Genomic DNA, 26,546 nt, shown 5'->3' with positions numbered 1-26,546 from the left:
ATATATATATATAATATGTGTGTGTGTATATATATATATATATAATATGTGTATATTATATACATAAAAACATATAATATATATAGAAAGATAAAGAGGCTTATTATAAGGAATTAGCTCACGTGGTCATGGATGCTGAGAATTCCCAAGATCTACAGTCAGCAAGCTAAGCCCCAAGGGTGACGATGTATAGTTTCAGCCTGAAAGCTGGCAGGCTGGAAAACCCAAAAAGAGTTGATCTTTCTGTTCAGGTTTAAAGAGTGGAAAAAAACCGATGTCCCAGCTCAAAGCAGCCAGCAACAGGAGATCCCCTCTTCTCAGCCTCTTTGTTCTATTTCTGTCTTCAATTGATTGGATGAGGCCCACCCACATGGGGAGAGCAATCTGTTTTTATCAGTCTACCCATTCAAATGTTAATTTCACCGAGAAATACCCTCAAGGGACATACCCAGAAGAACATGTGACCAAACATCCAGGCATCCTGTGGCCCAATCAAATTGACACACAAAATTAACCATCACAAGTATACATAGTATTTCAAATTTAGTACAATATCCAACTTGCCAGATCATTTTATAAGTGACATCCTTCATTTAAAGTGCTCACAGTAAGCAGACAGCTTTCTAGGTGTCCTTATATTTACTTCTGTCCCCATCAGTTCAGTTGAATACTTTCCACAAGTTTCTGTTTGAATTGTAACTTTTAAAATCATATAACTTAATTTTTTTTGAAAACTGATACAATACTGATGCAAAAAGAATGAATTGTTATTTCCATAAAGACTAGGTGGAGTGTGTTAGGAAATTTGCGAAGATGTAAAGTAATGCAAAATTTGCTTTCTGGTTAGGTGTGAGCATCATAATGGTAAAATATTGGGAGGTCAAGGGGAATAGAGGAGGATTCTGCACTCAGATTCCTTCCGAAGTATCTTTCAGCTCGTTTCATTTTAAAGAAAATTGAAACCGGAAATCCTGGCAAGTGCATTATTGGTGTAATTCATACAGAAAAGATGGCCCAGGGGAATTCCAATCAGAGGACCACTTTCAAAGGAAAGATCTTGGCCCCAAATCAAAAGATCGGCAAATGATTGTATATGTGGTTTATGTTTAAATATGCAGTTAGGGAAGATGAAAAAGTTCTAGAGATGGAAAGTAATGATAACTGTACAACTATGTGAATATATTAATGTCGCAGTCATAGGACTGTACACTTAAAAATGGCTACAATGAAAATTTTGTTATCTGTATTTTATCACAGCAACAAAAATAGAATATGCAAAGTAAGTATGTGTATTTTTTCAGATTCCTTGTTTTAACAAATATTTTTTGTTAACTTCTAAATGGTTGTGTTGGATACAAAGGCTTATTCTGTATTGTTTATTTTTACTCTAATTTACTAGAAGAAAGGGAAACCAATATGAAATTGAATGAATATTAGGCAAACAATCCCTTTTGTAATTTTAAATCAAGAGATTTTAATTCTGTGGCATAGCTCTAAATTTAGGGGAAAAAACTAAAAAAGGAGTGCGTGGGTGGCTCAGTCAGTTAAACCTTCGATTCTTGATCTCAGGGTTGGGAGTTCAAGCCTTGTGTTGGACTCCATGCTGGGCATGGAGCCTACTTAAAACAAATGCTATGACAGACTTTAAGAGGTTAGAACAGTGCTTCTTAACCCAAGGCGGTGCCAATTGCTTACGTTGCATTTGAAATGCACGAACTGTTTCTCAAGGTCATAATAGCTGAGGTGATCCTGGCATTCTGGAGGCTGGGCTCCAGAGATGCCAAACATCTTATAATGCAGAGGGAAGTCCTGATATCAAAGACATGTCCATTCCAAATGTCAATAGTTCCCTCAGTGACAAAGATTGAGGTAGAGTCAATATATTGAAAAAATTTATGTTTCAGGGCGCCTGGGTGGCTCAGTAGGTTAAGGGTCTGACTTTGGCTCAGGTCATGATCTCGCTATTCATGAGATATGAAATTTATTGTCAAATTGGTTTCCATACAACACCCAGTGCTCATCCCAAAAGGTGCCCTCCTCAATACCCGTCACCCTCCCACCCCCCATCAACCCTCAGTTTGTTCTCAGTTTTTAAGAGTCTCTTATGCTTTGGCTCTCTCCCACTTTAACCTCTCTTTTTTTTTTTCTTTCCCCTCCCCCATGGGTTTCTGTTAAGTTTCTCATGATCCACATAAGAGTGAAAACATATGGTATCTGTCTTTCTCTGTATGGCTTATTTCACTTAGCATCACACTCTCCAGTTCCATCCACGTTGCTACAAAGGGCCATATTTCATTCTTTCTCATTGCCACATAGTACTCCATCGTGTATATAAACCACAATTTCTCTATCCATTCATCAGTTGGTGGACATTTTGGCTCTTTCCATAATTTGGCTATTGTTGAAAGTGCTGCTGTAAACATTGGGGTACAAGTGCACCTATGCATCAGTACTCCTGCATCCCTTGGGTAAATTCCTAGCAGTGCTATTGCCGGGTCATAGGGTAGATCTATTTTTAATTTTTTGAGGAACCTCCACACTGTTTTCCAGAGTGGCTGCACCAGTTTGCATTCCCACCAACAGTGCAAGAGGGTTCCCATTTCTCCACATCCTCTCCAGGATCTATAGTCTCCTGATTTGTTCATTTTGGCCACTCTGACTGGTGTGAGGTGGTATCTGAGTGTGGTTTTGATTTGTATTTCCCTGATGAGGAGTGACGTTGAGCATCTTTTCATGTGCCTGTTGGCCATCTGGATGTCTTCTTTAGAGAAGTGTCTATTTCTAATTTATTATCTATTTTCATCATTTAAAATAGATGATTTAGTACTCAATACCAGACCTTTTCATGTCATGGCTTCTTCATTTCTGCACCCTTTACTTTGATTCATTTACTTGGTTGCTTAGATTTTGTCACATGGTAGTTTTTAACTAACTTAATTTTTTAATTTTAGTTTTTAATTTTTTTTTTTTTTTTTTTTTTTTTAGAGAGAGATTGAGAGAGTGTGTGCGAGTCGGGGAGAAGGCTAGAGGGAGAAAGAGGATCTTAGGCAGGCTCTATGCTCAGCAAGGAGCCTGATGCAGAGCTCGATTCCACGGCCCTGGGATTGTGACTTGAGCCAAAATCAAGAGTTGTATGCTCAACCAGCCGAGCCACCCAGGGGTCTAGTTATCTTATTTTTTATTCCAAGAAAAGTTTGTGGATTTTGATTTCTTTACATCCTTTCATGGTTATGATCTATCTGTTGTATTTATCCTAGTGGGATAATTTAATTGGGTTTAAATTTTTCAAGTCATGCATTCTTTTCTTCAGAACTTTATAGGCATTGCTGCACTATCCCTGGTTTTGAGCGTGATATGGGAAAGTCTAGGGTCAATCTGACTTCCTCCTTTATAAGTGATTAACTTTTTGCTGGTATACCCATAGTATTATAATTTAAAAGGCATTATTCTTTTATTACCTTGTAAATATTATAGTTGAAACTCTCAAAAAATCAAATATAAAATATGTAAAGTATACATAATTGAAATGAAAACTTTACTCAGTCAACTCAAGAATTAAAGGATCACCAATACCATTGCCTCTACCATGGGTTCCTCCCTTGTTCTATTTCCCTGACTTTCCCCTGAGGGAATAACTCCCGTGTATGCTTATCCTTCCTTTGCCATATTCCAAATATTTTTATCACATATCTATATATCCACAAGTAATATATTATTTCATTTTGCTCATTTTCGAGTTATGTAAAAATGATATCATACTATCTATAATCTTTTGGAACTCTTTTTCATTCAAGTTAATGTTTTTAAAGATTCATCCCCATTGTTTTGTGTTACTAAACAGTACTATTTTTTAAAATAGAATTACTGGTATACAATTTACATGCCATAAAGTTCACTTTTTAAAGTAAATAGTTCAACAGCTTTCAGTATATTTACAAAGTTGTGTGACCATGACGATCTTCTAATTTGAGATTATTCATATCACCTCCCACCCCCAAAAGAAACTTTATACCTATCAACAGTTCCTCCCAATTCCCTTCTCCCTGATCCTTCATAGCCTGTCTCACCACCAGTGATCTATGATCTCACCTCTATTAAATATCAAGTGTCTCTGTATGTTTGGGCCTATTTTCTGTTCCATTCGGTCACCCTCCATTTGTCTGCTTTTCTAATAATCTACCAAGATTAAACTTTTAATTATTGTAGCTTTATAGAAAGCCTTTATACTTGGTACAAGTTGTTATACTCCTTTTTTTTGTTTTGGTTTTTAAAGTTTATTTATTTTGAGAGAGAGAGAAAGAGAGAGCACATGCATGATAGGGGCGGGGCAAGAGAGAGGGAGAGAGAGAATCCCAAGCAGGTTCATGCTGTCAGCTCAGAGCCCAATGGGGGGCTTGATCTCAAAGCTGTGAGATCATGACCTGAGCTGAAATCAAGAGTCAGACACTTAACCAACTGAGTCACATAGGTACTCCTGTCATACTCAATTCTTTTTTTTTTTTTTAATGTTTTTAAATTTATTTTTTAAGGAGAGAGAGAGAGAGACATGCTCCCCATGCTGGGGAGGAGCAGAGAGAGAGGGAGACACAGAATTCGAAGCAGGCTCCAGGCTCTATGCTGTCAGCATAGAGCCCAATGCGGGGCACAAACCCACAAACCACAAGATCATGACCTGAGCTGAAGTGGGACACTCAACCGACTGAGCCACCCAGGCGCCCCTACACTCAATTCTTTAAGAGTCTTAGTTTCTCTTAGCCCTTTGCTTTTTCATGTGCATTTTATAATTAGCTTGCCCATTCCATGAAAAATCCTGCTGGAATCTTAAATCTATAGGTCAGTTTGATAGAATATACATCTTTACAATATTAGAATTGCTGTCCATAAACATGGTACATCTTTTCATTTAAGACTCTAATGACTTTCTATCAAGTTTTATATTTTTTCTATACAAATCTTGTATGCCTTTTGTTAGGTGTATTCCCAGATACCTTATGTTTTTACTGCAATTATAAATTGCACCTTTTTTGTGTTACATTTTTTAAAAAATTTATTTATTTTTGAGAGAGAGAGAGTGCACATGAGCAGAGGAGGGAGACAGAGAATACCAAGCAGGTTCCAAGCTGTCGGCACAGAGCCCAAATTGGGGCTCAGTCCCATGAACCATGGGATCATGACCTGAGCTGAAATCAAGAGTCAGACGTTCAACCGCCTGAGCCACCCAGGAGCTCCTTTTACATTTTTAAATGTTTATGACCATTGTTTAGAAAGGCAATTGAGTGGTCTTAGAGCCAGCCACTTTGTCAAAGTCTCTTATTATTACTAATAAGTTGTTTTTAGTTTCTGATTTCCAGTGGGATGCTTTTAACTTTTCATCATTAAGAATGATGTTTACTAAAGGTTTGATAGATACCTTAATTCACATAAAGAAAATTATCTTCTCCTCAAAGTTTGATAAGACTTTTTATGTTGAATCTATGGTCAACTTTATCCCATACTTTTTCTTCTTCTACTGAGATTATATATGGGTTCTCCCTTTTAATCTATTATATTGGGTCACAATTCTAGATTTTCTAGTGTTAAACTTCTCTAGCATTCCTGGAATAAACCCAACAAGGTCATGATAAACTTTTTGTTTAACTCCACCAGATGTGATAATACTTTTCTTAGGTGAATGAGCTTGACTGAGATTGACCTATAATTTCTATTCTTGAATTGTACTTGCTATCTTTTGTGCCCAGGTTATGCAAAATGATTTCGGGAGTATTTCTTATTTTTCTATTTGCTGCTAAGTCTGTAAAACATATATTTAGTAATTTCACCTATAAAATTAAATGGGCCTAGTCTTTCCTTGGAGGAAGATTTTAGACTATTGATTTAGTTGCTTTAGTAGCTTTAGGACTATTCAGATTTTGTAATTCTTAAGTCAGTCTTAGTAAGTTATATTTTCTAAGAATTAGCAAAATTTACCTAGGTTTTCAAATTTATTGGCACAAAATTGCCAATAAATTTGTGTTGTCTTTTTATCTCTGCTGTATCTATATTTACAAGCCCTTTTTAGTTGGTGTATTATTTGTACTCTCCTTTATCCTCAGTCTTGCCAATGGATTGTTTTTTAAGTCTTTCCAAAAAGCTGACTTTCATCTTTATCTTTCTGTTGTACTTTTTGTACAATAATAATTCTCTTATTATATTTCTTTCCTTTTATTTTCTTTGAGTTTATTGTCTTGTTCTTTTCTAAATACTTAAGGTGGGTGCTTACTTCATTTTTCAGACTTCTCCCTTTCCTAATTATAGGTGACAAATTTCTTTCAAAAATAATAGTTTTGACATGTATTTTCATTATAATTTAGCTTTAAGTATTTGAAATTCATTATGATTTATTGATAAATGAATGATTAAGCAGTCTCTTTTCAAGTATGTGGGGACTTGGAAAATACCTTTTTGCTATTGACTTCTGTATTAATTGAATTGTCATCAGAGAATATGATCTTTCTAAAGTCAACTTGAGATTCAAAGTTCCTTTAGTGTGAGTCTGTTGATAAACTCTCAGTTTTAGTTTGTGTCTTGATTTCACTCTAAAACAGTTAATGCTTCATAAGTCTTTCCTCTCAGCAGCAAATATATTATTCCATTGCCTCCTGTTTTCTGTAAATACTGTTGATCAGTCTGTTGTCCATGAAATGATCATCTTTTTGTGATGTAATTCCTCTCTAGTTGCTTTAAGAACTTTTGTCTTTGCTGCTATAGAGTCACTACTTTGTGATATCTTGGCATTGATTTTCTTTTTATTCATCCTTTTTGGGAATATTGTGCTTTCTGAAATTGTAGATTAATAGCTTTCAGCATTTCTGGAAATTTCTTGCCTATTATTCCTAGATTAGCTTTATTCTCTTCTTCTGTGACTCTGATTTGACATATGTTAGACTGTCTCATTTTATCCTCAACACTTTATACTATTTCCATATTTTCCAGTCCTTTTTCTTTCAGGAATATATTCTGGTTAATTTGTTCATTTCTATGTTCGAGTTCATTAATGCATTTTCAGCTGTGGCTAATCTGCTTTTTAATATGTTTCATTTTTTTCTTTCAACATTTACATATTTTATATTTAGATGTTCCATTTAGTATTTTTCAGAACTGCCTGATCATTCTTAATGGTTTTCTGTTGCTTATAATTTTTTTTTAATTTTTAAAAATATTTATTTTAAGAGAAAGGGAGAGAGAGTGTGTGGGCAAGAGCAAGTGAGCACAGGGGAGGAGCAGAGAGAAAGAGAGAGAGAGAGAGAGAGAGAGAGAGAAAGAGAGAATCCCAAGCAGGCTCTGCACTGTCAGTGCAGAGCCTGATGTGAGGATCAGACCCACAAACTGTGAGATCAAGACCTGAGCTGAACCCAAGAGTTGGATGCTTAAGCCACTGAGACACCCAGGTGCCCTGCCTGCTTATGCTTTTGATTGTACATTACTTTAAGTACTTCATAAGCAGCTAGTCTATACCTGAAATATATCTAATATAGGTGGCTTACCTCTTTGTGAGGTTAGTGGTCTTTGATCGTGAACTAACAGTTGCCTGATCATAAATTGTGGGAATCTCATGGGATATACCATAGAATGTTTTCTGATGGAGATCTGGTTTGCTTTCTGCTAGGAGGTGGGAAGATGACCAACCTGGGCCACATTGGCTCTCTTTGAGAGTCCTGGCTTAATGCAGAATCTCAGGTTCAGCTCCCCTCCCTTGCTGTCCACTGTAAGTTCAGTATCTAAATTGCAATTTATAGTATCCCTCAGGATAACACAGTTCTCTCCTTGGCTTCTTGCTAAGAACATTTGTCAGCTCACTGCTCCCAGCTCCAGTGTTGACTTAGGTCTTCCTTTTATTTAGGGGTTGGGGGAGAGGAAGATCGGACTTGGAGATTATTTTACCCACTTTCAGGGAGTCCAGCAACAAACCAAAATGTTTTATTTAGGGTCTAATTGGTTTCCAGAAAACAGTGTCTTGTCTACCATTGCTGCTGGAAGTGGAAATCCTATTGTTAAGCTGTGAAGTTCAGTAAATAAAGCACATGTGCTGACCATTCTGTCTCAGTTTTCCCAGCACAAGGTGCCCTATTATGATTTAAAGGGGCAAGTATCTATAATAATTTTTTATTTCAATTACAAATAAGGAAGTTAGGGCTCCAAAAGGCTAAATGGCTTACTCAATTTGTGATAAGGTGGGATGGAAGGGAGACACTAGAAATCGTGTTTAATGTCTAATCCAGTAGACTTTTTAATAAATCCTTCCAATACTCTTTAGGTCCAATTTTATATGTTTTTAAAAATTTTTTTTTAAACTTTTTTTTTTTAATTTTTTTTCAACGTTTATTTATTTTGGGGACAGAGAGAGACAGAGCATGAACAGGGGAGGGGCAGAGAGAGAGGGAGACACAGAATTGGAAACAGGCTCCAGGCTCCGAGCCATCAGCCCAGAGCCTGACGCGGGGCTCGAACTCCCGGACCGCGAGATCGTGACCTGGCTGAAGTCGGACGCTTAACCGACTGCGCCACCCAGGTGCCCCATGTTTTTAAAATTTTTTAATGTTTAATTTTGAGAGAGAGTCAGAGCATGAGCAGGGGATGGGAGGAGAGAAAGGGAGACACAGAATCTGAAGCAGGCTCCAGGCTCAGAGCCTGATGTGGGGCTCGAACTCAAGAATGGTGAGATCATGACCTGAGCCGAAGTCAGACGCTTAACCGACTAAGCCATCCAGCCACCCCACTCTTAGGTCCAATTTTAAAAGACATCTTAACGTTAAATTCTACATGTATTGTTTATGTTATAATAAGATCTGTAATTTTATTTTTACGTCTATGCATAACCAAGTCCAGATACATACATCCATGTATAATCACATATATACATCAATAAATCCAAGCCTATATAGAAAGTACTATAAATACAATTTAATATATAGACAAATATGACTATAAGGAAGATACCTTGGGAGCTTTAAAGGGAACTACAGAATCTTTTTTTTTTTTTTTTAAGAGAGAGAGAGTGAGCAGGGGGGAGGGACAGAGAGAGAAGAGAGAGAAAATCCCAACCAGGCTCCAAGCTCAGCACAGAGCCTGATGCAGGGCTTGATCCCATGACCCCAAGATCAAGACTTGAGCTGAAATCACGAGTTGGACACTCAACCAACTGGGTCACCCGGGCACCCTGGGAACTACAGAATCTTAATCTTGTCTTTCTCTAATAAGCATGGTCTTTAAGATAAAATAATTGTACATTTAGTTTCACTTATACACAAGAGCAAATAATTTCTGGTAAAGATTATAATGACCTGGATTAGCTATGGTAATCCATATTGTGCTATGCCTCAAGTAGCCTTCTAAATAATCTCTCCATTGAGCCCTCTCATAGGTTCAAATTATAAATTACATGAATACATCAAGAGAAAAAGTGGGATTCCTTGTGGGCAGTGCTGATAACAGTCCTCAGGAAATCTTTCAACATAAATAGTCCCTAGCATAGACAGAATTAATAATAATAGTCCAGGGAAAGCAAGGGGGAAAACCAGAGACAATCACTAAAGCAGGCATTTCAATTTAGGGGAGCCTATTACCAGAGTACCTGAGAGAAAAAGATAGAAACACACCGTCTGATACACCAACATTCCAACAAAGTTAGAAATAGTTGCTAGAGGCAACCTTGGGATTTCTGCAGTCCTATCTGATAATTACTATTTTATTAGTTTTGTTTAGGGGTATTTTTAAAGATAAAACAATTGGGTTGGGCACCTGGGTGGCTCAGTTGGTTAAGTGTCTGACTTAGGCTCAGGGTCGTAGTCTCTCGGTTTAGGAGTTGGAGCCCCACTTCTGGCTGTCTGCTGTCAGCCCATTTCAGATACTCTTTTTCTCTCTCTGTCCCTTCCCCACTTGCACTCTCCCCCTCTCTCTCAAAAATAAATAAACATTAAAAAAACCCAAAACAATTGGATTAATGTCCTAAAATTCATTTTAGATATTTTGAAGGTTGGGGATAGAGATGTTTGTTAAGTTCTTTTGAGATAACTTGGTTATAGAAATCATTATATATCCCTTTTTTATTTTTAAAATTCTTTTTAGTGTTTGTTTATTTTTGAAACAGAGATAGAGCACAAGCTGAAGAGGAACAGAGAGAGAGGGGGACACAATCTGAAGTAGGCTCCAGGCTTTAAGCTGTCAGCACAGAGCCCAACGTGGGGCTGGAACTCATAGACTGTGAGATCGTGACCTGAGCTGAAGTCACTCAACTTACTGGGCCACCCAGGCACCCCTATATCCCTTTTTTAAAGTTTTCATAGACTTTTCCCCTGGGGCATTTTAGTGTCTTTAATTTTTATTTCCATGTTAATATTATAAGGGAAACTAATGTACTTAGAAGATTTTCTTTTCTCCTTTCTCTCCCAGATTTTGACTGTCCACCCTCCCAACCTCCACCCTCAGAAAACCTCTGGCATGTAGCTCCCCTTTTCAAAAGCAGGTATTATTTTAGTCAAATGGGACACTCGTTTGAATATAGTTATGAATGAGGAATATTTGTGTGTGGGGGGAGGGAGCTGTGAACCTTTTAAAAATCTATATAGTTAAGATTGTTCACAGCATAGTCCACATCTGCTACTACTCTTGAAAAACACTAACAGGGGCGCCTGGGTGGCTCAGTCGGTTGAGCGTCCGACTTCGGCTCAGGTCATGATCTTGCGGTCCGTGGGTTCGAGCCCCTCATCGGGCTCGGTGCTGACAGCTCAGAGCCTGGAGCCTGTTTCAGATTCTGGGTCTCGCTCTTTCTCTGACCCTCCCCTGTTCATGCTCTCTCTCTGTCTCAAAAATAAATAAATGTTAAAAAAAAAATTAAAAACACTAACAGATGAAGGTATTTGTGAATTTTACGGGTGAGAGTTGAGGTGTGGAGCTTGGAGTGGCAGCACCTGTATCACCCTTTAAATGGTAGGAGACACTAGAATCAGGCAACTTTGAGGGAAGGTCACATGGAAGAAGGTATTTCAACAAGCCAGCTCTGTAACTGGCTTTCCCAGAGTCAGTTTCTAATTTTTCAATAAATGATTATTCACCTAATGGATTGCTTAAGTCCTTTGTTTCTCTTTTTCAACTTCTACCTTTTATATAATAACATGAAACATTATAGAAGATGAACTTAAATTATTTACACTACCCACATTTCATGTCTGCTACAAAGCTTAACAGGGAAATCATTGCCTTGAAATTTCCAACAAGGCCGTCCCCTAAGGGTCTGTTCTCTGTATCTGGGTCTGAATGGGTACTCCATCATACTTGCTGTTCCTACAGGGCTGAAAGGGAGATGCCATCAATTCAGACACCCTTTGCGTCTGAGTTGCCTCGTATTACTATTAATATTTTTCAAAAACAATGACAGTTTCATTTGTTAGGGAAACCAACTCATTCTTAGAGACTGAACAATGGGAGAAGTTGGTGTGTAGTAACAGTAGATCGTTTCTAATTGCTGGAAGAGATGTCCCTCTTAAGTCTCCTGACAGAGTCAGAAGTTAAGGCAGCGAGAGAAGCTTGTTACACGTAGAACCCAGTGGGAAGCAGCAACAGTTGGCATTTTCTCAGGAGAGCCAGTTCACTCATTATTTTAATGTTTGTGCTATTGAACACCTTTGAAGCGAAAATTAATTTCCCTTTTGGATTACTTAGGATATTATTTTTAATGCTGAAGTTTTCCACATCGTCCTCGCCCACAAATTTTTTCCAGAATGATCAAGAGAAAAAAACAAACAAAACAAAAACCCTTCAAATGATTATTTCTAACAGCACATAAAAACAGATTTTGAGAGATTTTGTTATTTCCCACGATTTCCTTGTAGACATTCTTAATGATCTTTCCTTAAAGGAAAAAAAAAGTGTTTAGTGTTACATATTGAAATGAAAGCTAAGTGTTGTATTGTGAGAAGGGGGTGAAGGTTTCCTCAACACATCCCTAGGATGAATGCAAATCCACCTACTTCTGTCTAAAAAATTCCACACAATTCAAACCTCAAGCATGCTAATCAAGATTAAGCTTCAGAGTATTAAGATCATTCCAAACCTGCCTGAAGTCCTGTTTATTTTGCATCTCTCACCCCAAATCTGGTCTGTTAGTGAGTGGCAAGGACAAAAGCCTTTCTTGGTCTATCCAGCTGCTCCCACTCCTGCCAGAGCATCTCTGGGCTATGCTTAGAGACAGAGGCAAGCCACAGAAGCATGAAATCCACCACAGCCCCTGTCCCCTCTTCTCACCGCTCCCCTGCCCATCAAGTCCTACAGTTCTGAGTGGCTGGAGGAGCTTCTGATGCCTATCCAAGTCCCCTTCTGCCAGCTCTGCACATGTCCAAGCTGCCACTCAATGTCACTTCCTCAGCACTAAACTTTTAGATGACTTTCCAAGCAGGCAACATTTTGGGGGCATTTTGCTGTCCTTTCTTTAGAAGGGGCTTCCAGGATAGGTTCTTAATGTCCTTCCAAGGAGCTATGTTTAAGATAAGTTTAGTAAGTTATTAAATAACTTTGGTAGATAAAATGCACTTTAAACATGATGGTGAAGGATGGAAAACAATCTCCTATTTCTACTTTAATACCATGTAATGTTGTATATAAGTGAGTTTTTTTTTTTCTTTAAAGGGGTTCTGAGGAAAGAGATCCATCTTAAAAATATGGCAGACTGAAGCCAGAGTAGATAACAGGCAAGTTGTGGAGATTTGAGAAGTGCCAGTAAAATTTCTTTTTGATTAGATTTAGTGATATCACCTTTTTTTTTTTTTTTTTTTTTTTTTTTTTTTTTTTTTTTTTTTAGAGAGAGAGAGAGCCCAAGTGGGGTAAGTGCAGACAGAGGGTGGGGACAGACAGTTCAATGCGGGCTCTGTACTGACAACAGTGAGCCCAATGTGGGGCTCAAACTCACTAACTGTGAGATCATGACTTGAGCCAAAGTCAGACGCTCAACTGACTGAGTCACCCAGGTGCCCTGATATCACTTTTTTCTTTTTTTTTTTTTTAACTTTCTGTGTGTTTTAGGTTACAGGAGAAAGTAGCAGTTTAGGAAAGCAAATAGAGCTTTATTCTTGGAATGGCAATTAAAATTCTTCTCCCTTTTAAATTGAGAACCAGCAGGTGAAGATCATTGTTTCTAGGGAGAGGTGTAAGGCTTTCTACAAATCTCCTCAATGAGCATCACATGGAGAAGCCTTGGAAAGTTTAAGTTGGGATCTGCTTAAGTCCGGGGAAACATGGAGTTTACATCACAGTGACTGAATAGCTAAATGTTAGCGAGGTATTTAACTGTACCTAGATGCATGTACAGTTGACTTTTGAACAACTGCAGGGCTTAAGAGTGCCCAACCCTACACAGCTGCAAATCCATGTATAACTTCTGACTCCCCCAAAATGGAACTAATAGCCTATTGTTGACTAGAAGCCTTATTGATAACATAAATATTCAATTAACACATATGTTACATGTATTATATATTGTTATCCTTACAAGAAAGTAAGGTAAAGAAAATTTTATTAGGAAAATCATGAGGAAGAGAGAATATATATACAGTGCTGTACTGTAGTTATAAAAAATTTCCATGCATTAGGTGGATCTGCGCAGTTCAAACTTGGGTTGTTCAAGGGTCAACTGTATTTGTTTAGCCTTAGTTCTCTATGTGGCTTTTTTTTTTTTTCAAATGTGTGCTTAAAATGTAGAGTGTAGATTTTATTATGTAATTTTTAATTAAGTAGAATGTTCCTTTTATATTTGTACTTATGTGATACAATAAAGTTCTATTTTATAGGAGAAAATAATTACTCTTTGGCTTGGTTGATACCATGCCTACTGGAAGCTGTAACCAGAATGATACCACAGTGCCCAGGCACTGGCATCCACCAGTCAGAACTCAAACGGTATGGTGTATCAAATGATGTAAGATATGGGAATAAAACACACACTTTAAGGAATATTTATTATTATATTCATTTAAGAGACCTTTTCTGAGCATCTTCGTTCATTCTACTGGATCTCAAAGTCTAGTAGCAGAGATATGAGAATTCCTTACCATATCCAAGAAATCAAAAGGGATGGATAAATCTAGACAAACAGTATCGTCCCTGGATCTAAAGAAACCTACCTCAAATCCTTTGGAATTTCAGTTTGGGCCTGTATATTTTTCTTCTTCAATATAAATCATCTCCAAACCCACCCTGCCTTAGAATAAAGGGGATAAGTAGGAAGAAAAAGAAATGAACCAGAAATTCCAAAGTAAGAGAAACACTGGACCATAATCATGTCAAAGCCAGGAAACTGAAAATTAATGTTTTCCTATAAAGGATGGAGGATGTCTAGGTGGGCTATGAAATGAGCACTGGAGGATGCAGAAAGGGCCATGAGGAAGATTTACTGGTGCTGGGAGAACTTTCGCCCTAGGATTTCATGACTTGTGTGCTTTAAAACGTTATAGGTAGACAATTCCGTTCCTGCAGTTAAAAAAAAAAAAAAGTTCCTATATGATAAAATTAATATTATGAGAAGATGGGAGAAGAGGGGAATTAGGTTGATTTGAAGGAAAATGATGTTTCAGAAGACACGAATGTATATATTTAATTTTTGTTTTATGAGATAATGGCTAAAAGGTAGTAAAATCTCCAAGTCAGATAGTTGGGACTAGGAACAATTTCAAGTAAACTGCCATTTCTAAGTGAGAAAGAATTGTTTATGGACTCTGGTGCAGTGTCTTCTGTGACACTGTACCAGAGTCCAATGTTTAGCTGTGAATATTTTGTAAGATTATCCTGTGACTCTTCATATATTGGAATTAATAGAAGTTCCCTAGGCCAAAATTTAGTCTAGAATATGTGCCTTTCTAGCAAATAAAATCATTGTTAGTACCTGTTATAGTGAGTTTAAACTAGTGCTCTCGGTATAAAAGTGACTGTTACAATATTTCGTGAGCCGTTTGCTTTACAGCCAGATGAAGTCATAAATATAAAATAAAGCTCTGGGTTATTTTTTTTGTAGCTCCTTAATGTTAATATCTCACATATATTTTAACTGCTTGGAAAAGGTGTCAAAAATAAGATTCAGAAATAATTACACATCCCTTCTCCAAAACCCCATCTACAGCTTTAGTATTCAAGGAAGAAATTTCAGCTAAATAATAAAGTTATTTTCAGAGATAAGAGATTTAAAAAGTAGAAGCAACATTTACTTTCAAAAGTCATCTAGTTTCTACCTCTATCTGATCCATTATAAAAAGCAAGTATTCTCTGAACACTTTATTATCCCAGATCAATAGACAATCAAATTGTGTATCCAGGAGCATAGCTAGTTCATACAAACCACTCACTTCAGTTCAGATACCCTAGCAACAATGAGCACCCACTTTCCCAAGGTCACCAGTCAGCATTAAATTGCTATTGTGCATTTTTAAATGTATATATTTTGAAGAATAACAAAACAACAAATGAGCCACTGTTATTTCTCAAGTGTTTACTAAGCAAAGGGTTTGAAATAAATAAGAAAGATCTTATGGAATTGGGTCAAATGTAAACTCTGTGTGGGTAGGGACTGTGCTTTATTCTGCCTTGTGTGGCATAGATATAAATGAATGAAGTGATTTGGTCTTCACCATCTCTTAAGAAGACAGAGGCAGGTACCATCTTCCTAATTTGTGAAAAGAGGGTGTTGATAAATGGATGGTTAAGTGATGTGCTCTAAGTGTTGGGCAGCGTGAGCTCTAGGAAGGAATATCAGAGAGAGAGAGCTCAGTATTGCCTTTTCTCCTAGATGAACTTCAGGCATCTTGTCTTTGTGCTAGATCAGAACCATGGTTTGGTTCAGAACATGTACAGTCAGGCCTGGCTTACTGTCCTGAGCCAAACACTGATTGAAGAGGTGCCTTTTATATCCCTTTGATTTGAGCCAGTCCTTTCTCATACTGCTATCCTTTTCTTCTCCCAGAAAAAAAAAAAAAAAAAAAAAAAGATTTACTAAGTGTTATTTACAGACACTACTGGAGTAGTTACCATATACTGGCCACTTACTATGCTCTAGGCTCTTTGCCAAGCAGTTGATATGTAGTACCTCCTCTAATTCTCATCTCAGTGCTTACATAAAGTAGACATTATGCCCATTTCACAGATAAAAATGAAGACTCAATGAGATTATAATTTATCCAAAGTCGAGGAATCAGACCTAAATATATTGAATTTTATGGCTTTTAAGCTTGTTTGCCTCACTATATTTACCTATTATCCTATGATGTGAATAATCAGCTGATGATCCAAAGAGATTTTAATACCATGAGTGTATTTCTAGACATGTTTATTCCCTTTAAAAATACATATATTTATTTTTAAATTTTTTTTTTCAACGTTTATTTATTTTTGGGACAGAGAGAGACAGAGCATGAACGGGGGAGGGACAGAGAGAGAGGGAGACACAGAATCGGAAACAGGCTCCAGGCTCTGAGCCATCAGCCCAGAGCCCGACGCGGGGCTCGAACTCACGGACCGCGAGATCGTGACCTGGCTGAAGTCGGACGCTTAACCGACTGCGCCACCCAGACGCCCCTAAAAATACATATATTTATTTTTGAGAGAGAGAGAGAGAGAGAGAGTATGTGTGAACGGGGGAGGGGGAGAGAGAGTGGGGGACAGAGGATCCGAAGTGGGCTCGTGCTGACAGCAGAGATCCTGATGTGGGGCTCGAACTCACCAACCATGAGATCATGACCTCATGAACCAAAGTTGGAAGCTTAACCGACTGAGCCACCCAGGCACCCCTAGACACTTTTATTCTTTAAAGAAAACACTAGAGGGGTGCCTGAGTGGCTCAGTTGGTTAAGTATCCGACTCTTAGTTTCTGCTCAGGTGATGACTCACGGTAGGTGAGTTTGAGCCCCGTATCAACCTCCAAGCTGATAGCATGGAGACTTCTTGGGATTCTCTCTCTCTCTCTCTCTCTCTCTCTCTCTCTCTCTGCCCCTCCCCTACTCACACACTTGCACTTTCTCTCTCTCGAAATAAATAAATAAACTTAAAAAAAAAAAAACCAGAGAGCTGCCTATTTGAATAATAAAGACATGAAGAAGAGGAGGGAATTCACTTGTTGGAAATATCCCAGTGAAACTAATGTGATGGTAAAAAGAGACAAATATAAAAGTTTATTACATTCACGAATAGAGAGACATGAAAGTGAATTAATTGGGATGCCTAGTGACTGGAACAATAGCTAAAGGGATACATCTAATGAAAACACACAGGGGGATTCCTAATATTCACTCAACATTCACATTCTAGACATACACATCATCTCACTTTAGGTAATAGTATTTCTCACCTTTTCTGAAACATAGTCTTTGCTCAACCTAGTTCCTCATGCTACAGCAGTGTATCGTTACGTGTATTTCCATTATGCTGCATCAAAGAGAAAAAAAAAATTAAATACAGAGAAATTAAATACTGAGATAAGATCTATTGTTGGGGGGGCAGAATTTTAGGGGGCCACAAACCATTTAATTATCAAAGACATTTTTGCTTTCCTAGGAACCATTTTGCCCTATTGAGAATGTCTGGGATAGCGATTCGATGCCTGCTTCTCCATGATATACCTGCTATTACTTCCAAACTGTAGAAGGTTGTGGCTAAATAACAAGTGCTCAGGAAAAGCATGTGGACAGGCAGCAGAGCAATTCATTGGTGTCTCATTAACTCAGTCTTTGGCAAGTTAGTTCAGACGATCCATTGGTCCTGTGAACTACAAGGCCGTTCGCTCAACTGTACAGGCTGGTCAGAAGAATGGCCAAGAGGTAAGGTTCTAAAGTCAGATGTCCTGGGTGCAAACCTCATCTCCACCACCTATCAGCAATGAGACTCTGGCCAGTCATCTAACCCAGAAGTTCTCAACTGGTGGCAATTTTGTGCTCCCTCCCCCCAAATATTGACACTGTCTAGAGACATTTCTGATTATCATAACTGGGGGTGGGGGATGGGAAGACTACTGGCATCTAGTTGGTAGAAGCCACCAGTGCTGCTAAATATCCTATAGTGCACAGGAAAGCCCCCCACAACAAAAAATTATCCAGTCGAAAATGTCAGCTGCCAGGTTGAGAAACTGATTTAACCTTTCCGTTCATTTTTGTCATTGTACCAGACAGCGTTCATTCCTTAACAGGTATTTCCAACCCATCTCCTTTCTGCCTCCCTGGGAGAGCCTGGAAAAGGTAAATACTATTGTGTCTTGTTGCTAGAGATAGCCTAAAGCACAGTAAGATATAGGTGGAAATTTATTGGGGGCATGAGAAAAGCCTTTGTTTTTCTACTGATATAAGAAAAAGATTAGACTCTTTCACCCCTTTCTTCTTCTTTCTACCTTGAACATGAAAGCAATATGTAGAGTTCCAGAAGCCATGTTGTTATCATTAGGGAAAGCCAAGAGATTCGAAGAAAGGATGGCCTGCATATTGCCGAGACCACAAATCAATGCCATATAAGCATTCCTGTACTTCTTTTTATATTAGAATATGTAACTCCTATTTGTTTAAACATTCTTGATATACTCAAATTTCAAATTGGATTTTATAATAATAGGGTATTTCCACAATTTTGTATTATGGAAAAATATTTATAAATAACGTAAAATTTGCCATTTTAACAATCTTGTAAGTGTGCAATTCAGTAGCATCAATTACATTCACAATGCTGTGCAACTATTACTATTATTTCCAAAAGTTTTTATTACCCCAAATGGAAATACTACACTCATTAAGCACTAACTGACATCCTTTTCCTCCAGCCCTCCAATGTCCGTGGTAACTTCTAAGGTACTTGCTGCCTCTATGAATTTGCCTATTGTAGATATTTCATACAAGCAGAATAATAATAATATTTATCCTTTTGTGTCTGGCTAATTTCACTTAGTATAATGTTTTCAAGGTTCATCTACACTGCAGCATGTCTCAGAACTTGACTCCTTTTTAGGGCCAAATAATATTCCATTGTATGTATATGTTGTTTATCCATTCATCTATTGATGGGCATTTGAGTTGTTTCTACCTCTTGGCAATAGTAGAGTTTTAAAAGGTAAAATAAGGTGAATGAGTGAGGTACTCAGAAAAGTGCTTAGTATTTAAGACCAATTCAGCAAATGTAAGTTAAAATTATTACTGCTAACATTAAATATCACCTCACCACATTCACCCTGTCAACTGTCTTTTGTTGCAAGGAGGAGTGTAGTAGCAGCATGTGGATGCACTGGCATAAAACTATGATCAGGACCTATTTACAATTCATAGCAAACAGTACTCTCATTGGTCTGTGATTATCTGCAAGTATGATGGGAATTTTCACTTATCCATCCATCCTTCCATCCATAGCCATCCTTCCATAATTCAGATTATGTTAAGCACCTCAAGTGGGAGAAATAATATATTTCAAACCTAGGCTGAAGTAACACATGATTAAATTGTTGCAAATAACAAAGAAAAAAAGGAGGTGCTTAATAAATGTTTCTGACGATTATGAAATAGTTCTGCAATCAATCATAAGCTTCAAAAATTTCTCTAGGACTAGGCTGTGTTACCAGTGAACCAGATACATGCCTTATGAAATCCCCATCCTGATAAGTACTTTTAAAACCGATTCATAAATATCATTGAGTTTCATCCTTTGCACCTCAGGTTTTATTCACAAAGGTACAAAACAAAAGCTCCATCAAGTAACTGTCATGGCAGTACCAGGAAAAGTGCCATTTTCTAAGTAGGAAAAACAAACTCCTCCTTCCAAGTAACAGGGATAAGTATAGAGGTAAAAGGTCTTCCACAGCAGAGGAGTACAGCAGGTCAACTTTTTAGCTGGTGGGAGACATATTTTGGAGAAGATCTGGTGTGGGGAAGGTGTGTATGCTGAAGAACACATTAAAACAGGGAGTAGGAAAGAGGAGGAAAGGGTAGTAAATCGCTGGTGACTGTGGTGACAGCATATCTTACTCTGATGTTGAAGATCTTTGAGACAAGTGTGGATGGTCATTCATTTAAGATCAACAACGGGAATCATGTTTGGAAGTCAGGTATTTATGGAGCACCTGCTGTGTGGAACGTGTTTTATGATAAATAATTATCAGCTTACCCTGATATATCTTACAATTTTGGCAAGTCAAGGTTCACCAGTCTACCCACAGTCTCTTCAGGAAACAAGTGGAGGAACCCATGAGAAAATCACAATACCATGGGGGTTCTGGGGTTCTGAGAATGGTATATGAACGCCACACTTGGGAAATATTCATGAGGGAGCTAGAAATTTAGCTGTACTGAGAAGTGGATAGAACGTGTGTAGGCAGAACAGAAAAGTGAAAGAAAGAGAAATAGCATCAGTAGAGGAGTGTCATGGCACTAGAAAGGAGGCAGAAGGCTGAGCAGGCACTAGAGAGGTTGGCCTGACTGGATGCTCATGGGAAATAAGGTTTAATAGCAAGAGTGGTGCCAGGAATGACACAACTACTAAGTAGCTCATTATTTCCAGGCTGGTCACAGGAGAATATGGCTCCATTTCTAGGTGCTAGAGGTTCTCATTCTGTTCCACCTCTCCCCGCCCATTCTTTTAATTTCTTGTGTTTCAGAGCACATGCTCTAGGCAAGGTGAATTTGTATTAAGCTTTCAAAAAAAAAAAAAAAAAAAAAGCTCTGTAAAAAATTTTCTTGGGTTCCTCTGAATAACCACCACAGGCCCTCCCAGTCACCTCTTAACAAGATTTTCATTTAAATTGGTTCACTCACCCGATATTTTATGATAGTCAAGCCTGTCTTTGGTGATCAACTGATACTGTTACTGCTACCTGCTATTTTATACTCCGGAATCAGAGGTGGTAAGGACAGAGCCCTTGTCTTTTGTATTTTGTACTTTGTCAAGCACTGGATACATTTCTGGCATTTAGTACTTAACAAGCGTAACAAAGCACACCCAGGCCTAAGGATATCGCATCTGCTGTCCTCGGGCACAATAAAAGCAACAAGCCCAGTGGTCTCCGACCTGCAGGGTAGTGATAGATTGCACTGGGAAATGAGGCTCTTATCACAATCAACATGAAAAAAAGAAATAATGCCTCAAGTGTATCTCCAGGAACACTAGAAAAGCCTGAATGGAAATAACCCACACCCAGGAGACAACTGCTTTGCTTACCAAGGGCTTCATTCCTACAGGCCCTTTCTGATAGATGTATAGTGCCAAATGTAGAAACTCAGGGTCACGTAAAATTATAGGGTGGTGAACCTAAAATGAGTAGAGATAGTTTCAGCAGATAGTTTTCAGTTGGGGTGGGGGAAGAAACTATTGGCCCTTGATACTCATTTAACAAAGTGAGAATAGGAAGGTAATAAAGATTACGAACCTCCTTTCTGAGTTTAGTTCTGGAGACTATTTTTGTGTGTCATCCTTGCACAGGGCAAGGCTCGTCTTCTCCATATCATTCCAATTTTAGTATATGTGCCGCCAAAGGGAACACTCTGGAGACTAGTTTTGCTAAGAAGCTTGTCTCAGTAAGTATTTTATTCTTGATGAGTTGTTATTTAGACAACAGAAATGCAGAATTTCGTTAACCAGTATAACAGGGATTTATTTTTCTTTCTATAGACTAATTGAACATTTTAATAGACTGACTATTGCTTTCCCCATTTTTTGAAAATGAGGTATATCTGCATCTTTGTATCTATGGGGAAGTTTAGTGACCAAACTGGTTAGAAATTCAACTAATGTACAATATCATAACTTATTACAGAACTTAAAAAGTTTAATTCATGTAGTAAATGGTCTACCAAATGAATGGGCCAGTTAAAGAATATTTTAGAACCTGCTTTGGCTACATGAAAAATCAACATGATAGTCTTCCTTCTCCAGATAATTGTTTGTTTGTTTTTCCTCAAAAGTAAAATGAGCTATTCCTCAAGAATGGACCACTATCAAAAGGGTTAATATTTCCAAATCCTTCAGTAAGGTTAGGTTACATGAAAAAGTGGCACAGCCCATTAAAATAGCAGGTATTCAGGGGCGCCTGGGTGGCGCAGTCGGTTAAGCGTCCGACTTCAGCCAGGTCACGATCTCGCGGTCTGTGAGTTCGAGCCCCGCGTCAGGCTCTGGGCTGATGGCTCAGAGCCTGGAGCCTGTCTCCGATTCTGTGTCTCCCTCTCTCTCTGCCCCTCCCCCGTTCATGCTCTGTCTCTCTCTGTCCCAAAAATAAATAAACGTTGAAAAAAAAAAAATTTAAATAGCAGGTATTCAGTTTTTATGTTATATGTTTAATTCTACACAAATCCATGATTTAAAAAGAGCCATGTAATTTAATTAGCATTAATCAATGTTGATTTAATAGAAGGCAGAAGAAAGTTCCCTCTGTGTGTACATTAAAGAAAACAAAAAAATAAAACCCAAGTTACAATAGAGTCATAGTCACTTATACCCCCAAATTTAAAGACTTAACACTGTCTGAAAGCTTATGATAAACATAAAACAGTTTCATTGTATTGTTACTGATACAGCTAACCAAACAAAAGGTACATTTCTACCTTCCAAAAATTTAAGAAGCTAAATTATTTAGGGCACAAATTTGGGAACATTAAGGAAATATAGCATGTTCTAATATGGACATCTAGAAGGTTACCTAAAGGTTTCCAACAGAGACTCAAAGGCAAATTCTAATGTAGATGGAATAAGAATCTCATACATTCCCTCAAACCAGTGGTGATTCAGTCATTTGCCCATGGTGTCTGGCATCATGTTAAGCATGAAAGTACAGGTTAGCATCAATTCAGAGTCACGAAGTAGACAAACAGTTACAGCACTGTGGGTTTCGAACGTTGACAGAGGAGAAAACAGGATAGTAAAGGCATGTGGAAGGACATCCAGTACAGCTTAGGAGGAATAAGGAAAGGTTTCCCAGAGGAGGTGATACTTGAAGTAAACTTTGTAAAATAATTTAGCCGTAGACTGGTTCACTGGAGATTGTTGGAATGGACACAATTCCTGCAGTACCCATAGTACTTTTTTGAATGTCTCTTTCATTGCAGTGTGTGTTTTGTAAGGACAGGTTCATTTTTAAGCCTATTTTCTGAGGTCCGTTGTGCTTTTTCCTGGTGATTTATGCAAGTTGACTACTAATGACTAATGAGAACAATATGAACGCATTGCTGCTGCATAAGTGTGGTGTGGTTTTGCACTTAAAAGAGGTATTCAGATGCTCTTGTTGTAAATGTTCATGAAAAGCCTCTTCTGGAGTAGTCAAACTTCTGTTAGTGAGTCTCACCACTGGTTTTACATCTGCAGAGCATTGAGGGCTGGGGTTACTTGTAAGAGGATTGAAATTACTTCATATCATTATCTTAAATTTTATATTCACTATATTCCCTAAAGTATATCTTAATTATTTATGACCAGGAAAACAAACAAACAGCAAAACGAAAAAGAAGGGAATGTCAGGACATTCCAAGCACAAAGAACAGAATGTAAGGATGGTGAAGGAGGTATGGCATGTTCTCACCAGGGAAGAGCACGCAGGATGTGAGTAGGAATATCATGAGATGAGTCTAAAGAGGGAATTGGGGGCCCTTATTTGCTTTAAGTTGCTTCATTTCTATAGAGGATACCAGAGAGCTACTGAGGGTTTTAATCTATCTTTAATCAATTATGTTAATTAATTTCGAGAGAGTGTAGGAGGGAAGGGCAGAGAGAGAGAGAGAGAGAGAGAGGGAGAGAATCCCAAGCAGGGTCCATGCTGTCAGCACAGAGCCCAATGTGGGGCCTGAACTCATGAACTGTGAGATCACGACCTGAGTTGAAATCAAGGGTCAGATATTTAAGTGACGGAGCCACCTAGGTGCCCTTAAATCTACTTTTTAGTAAGTTCTTTCTGGCTTATATAACGTACAGGATGCAGGAAGATCAGTTAAGACAAATGATGAAGACATAGACTGAAATGGGAGTGGTAGGTATGGAGCAGAGACACATTGAAGAGTCAGGGCTTTACGATATATAATTCACACAAGTTTATCATCATTTGAGTGTGGAGCAGAGTAAGAAGGAAGAATGGATAGACTGCTAGATTTACTGCTTGGGTAGTCCGGGGCCTCACATGATATGTCAGGACTTGGAAACACAAAGGGAGGGGTGGCTGTCAGGACTCCAGCAAAAGAGGTGCAGCTTTCTGCTTACGTTTGTTATCAGTTGGTAAGAGGGATCTTGACTGAACCAGGTCAGGGTGTGTGTCTGTCCCTTTGGGGTCCAGGAGTGGTAACAAGTATGCTATTTCCCATCATAACCGTGTGGAGTGAAGAAGGAATTCCCCACAGCAAACAGGAGCAAGGGGGGAGAGGTGCAAAAGAGTGGAGAGCAAATGGTCTGTGATAGAAGTTGAGAGTAAGAGTCGAGAGATGAATGATTACAAGCTGTGTATATAGAGAGAACTTGAGAGAGTTCTGGGTTAGAGATCAGTTTGGGTGTCAGCAGTAGCAGATAGTCATGCATATGACTGTGCAGGATACCAGAGCCAGAAGACAGCCAACATTTTAGGGGTGGAATGAGGAAAAGAAGTCCCCAACAGTATAAGGTGGAGTGGAAGAGATGGAAGAAAAACCAGAAAAGCAAGTGTCACAGCAATCAAGGGTGAAGACAATTCAGAACAGAAGAACTAACCAACAGTAATAACTGCCTGAAAGAAATAGACATAAGGCGCAGTGGGCAGGTTGGAAATAACTCTGTAAGAAGCAATTCAGTGGAGTTTCTAACTAGGGCTCGGAAACCAGGTTAGAGAGGGTTAGTGAGTAAACAGAAAGTAGGGAAGTGGAGATACAAATATAGACCGCTCAAGAAACTTGACTCCAAATAGATGGAAAAAGAGTTTATAGCTGGAGTTAGAGGGAAAAGATCTAAGCATGCTCATATGACGAGGGAAGAGAATTGGTTGAGTTTTAATGGAAAGGTGTGCTACTGCTCCTAGAAAAATGTCTTTAAACCAAGGTCATTTGAAATACTCAAATGTGCTTGGGAAGGCATATGAAAGATGAAGATATTTTTCAAGGGCAGGTCATATAGGATTAATAAATTCTGGGGCAGAAATACATGCAAACACAATCAAGAACACACAAGAGAAACTTGGCAGCTAGAGAAAACCTCATATGAGTTAATCCACAGCACCAAAATATACTGTATTGTCTAGAATCAGTTCTTACTCATCATGAGAACATACATAGTCATTATGGGCAGAGGAAAACACAACCTGAAAAACATAGAGAATACCCAAAACAGACAAAGGGACAATTTGTAGAGGCTTGGTAAACTAAGCATTATTTTCAGCTGCATAAACACAGCATGATAATTTGGGGAGCTTACTGGGGCCTGAAAAACTACAAAAGTTTTGAAATTTGGTTCCTTTGCTTGGGAAGTCTCATTTATAGATAATTTAATGATTTATTTCATTGGTTCACTCATCCATTCAACAAAGCCTGATCAAGAATTTCTGTGCTAAGCATTAAGTCCGATAGAACATCAGTAAGACAGCATAGATCCTTATGGGAAATGGGGTGGTGGCTGTACCGTGGAAAAGTATATTCTGCTTACCTATTGTTTTTGTAATAGAAAATACAAAGTAGAACCTGCCAAAAATGCTACTAGCTGGTAAAATACATAGCAAACAGGGTGGGAAAAATTGTAAGCATTTCTCCTTAGAAAGCGATTCGATAAGAAGATGAAATCTGAAGATTCCTTCTTCCTCCATTAAATTCAATTACAGACTCTGAAGTAGGTGAAACGAGGAGGAAGCATATATTTTATTATGGAGGTATAGACATGTCTATATTTTTAAATGATGTTGACTGTTGGCTCTTTATAGTTCTCCCAATGTCATCCCCTTCTCTTAATCATCTTCATTTCTACTGCTGCCCATTTCGTTAGGGTCAGGAACCTCAGATACTTACCTGAGGTAGAAATTTCTAGATTTGCCCCACACATAGGAGCTAAGTCTCCTATAAGGGGAAGAAGAGAGCTTGGTGTTACTGTTTTTAAGCTGTGTTCACTGATGGTTGCAGCTGGTGTAGTGTGAAATAGAAAACTAGATATAGTCTGTTCCAGGCTCAAAAACACATATTGATAAACACAAATTCTTGTGAACACCCAAAACAGGGATGAGGGGGGAGACTGTAGGGAGAGGATAAGTATTTAGGTTTTATCTTAGACCAACCGCCTGTTTGCTTTTTGGCATCCATTTATTTCTCTTTGGTCCTGAGAAGTCCTATTCAAATGACTAAGCTGGCAATACCACACACAGCATTTTAGTGAACAGCGTGCCCCATAGGTGTAAGAACTTGGGCTTTGTCGTGTCCTTGTTCTTGAAGAAAAGCTGCTTTTTTGTTAGCCTTCCAAATGTTCCTTGCCATTATGCAGAAATACATTAATTTTGAAACAAAATAAATCATGTACCTTTTGAAAAACAAAATTAAAACTGTACACATAAGCACGCATATATACGATGAAACTGACATTGCCCT

The 26,546-nt window shown here is 38.2% G+C and overlaps 1 protein-coding gene and 1 pseudogene across 2 annotated transcripts in view; both read right to left on the bottom strand.

The window, feature by feature from the left end:
* UMAD1 (UBAP1-MVB12-associated (UMA) domain containing 1) overlaps positions 1 to 26,546 on the bottom strand; it is a 268,623-nt gene that overhangs the window by 17,892 nt on the left and 224,185 nt on the right. The gene's annotated exons all lie outside the window — the stretch shown is intronic.
* LOC115509500 lies at positions 21,417 to 21,515 on the bottom strand (annotated as a pseudogene).

This window comes from Lynx canadensis, chromosome A2 (assembly GCF_007474595.2).
Source record: "Lynx canadensis isolate LIC74 chromosome A2, mLynCan4.pri.v2, whole genome shotgun sequence".
In the NCBI taxonomy this organism is placed as follows: Eukaryota; Metazoa; Chordata; class Mammalia; order Carnivora; family Felidae; genus Lynx; species Lynx canadensis.
This window is presented reverse-complemented; position numbering and strand designations above follow the sequence as displayed.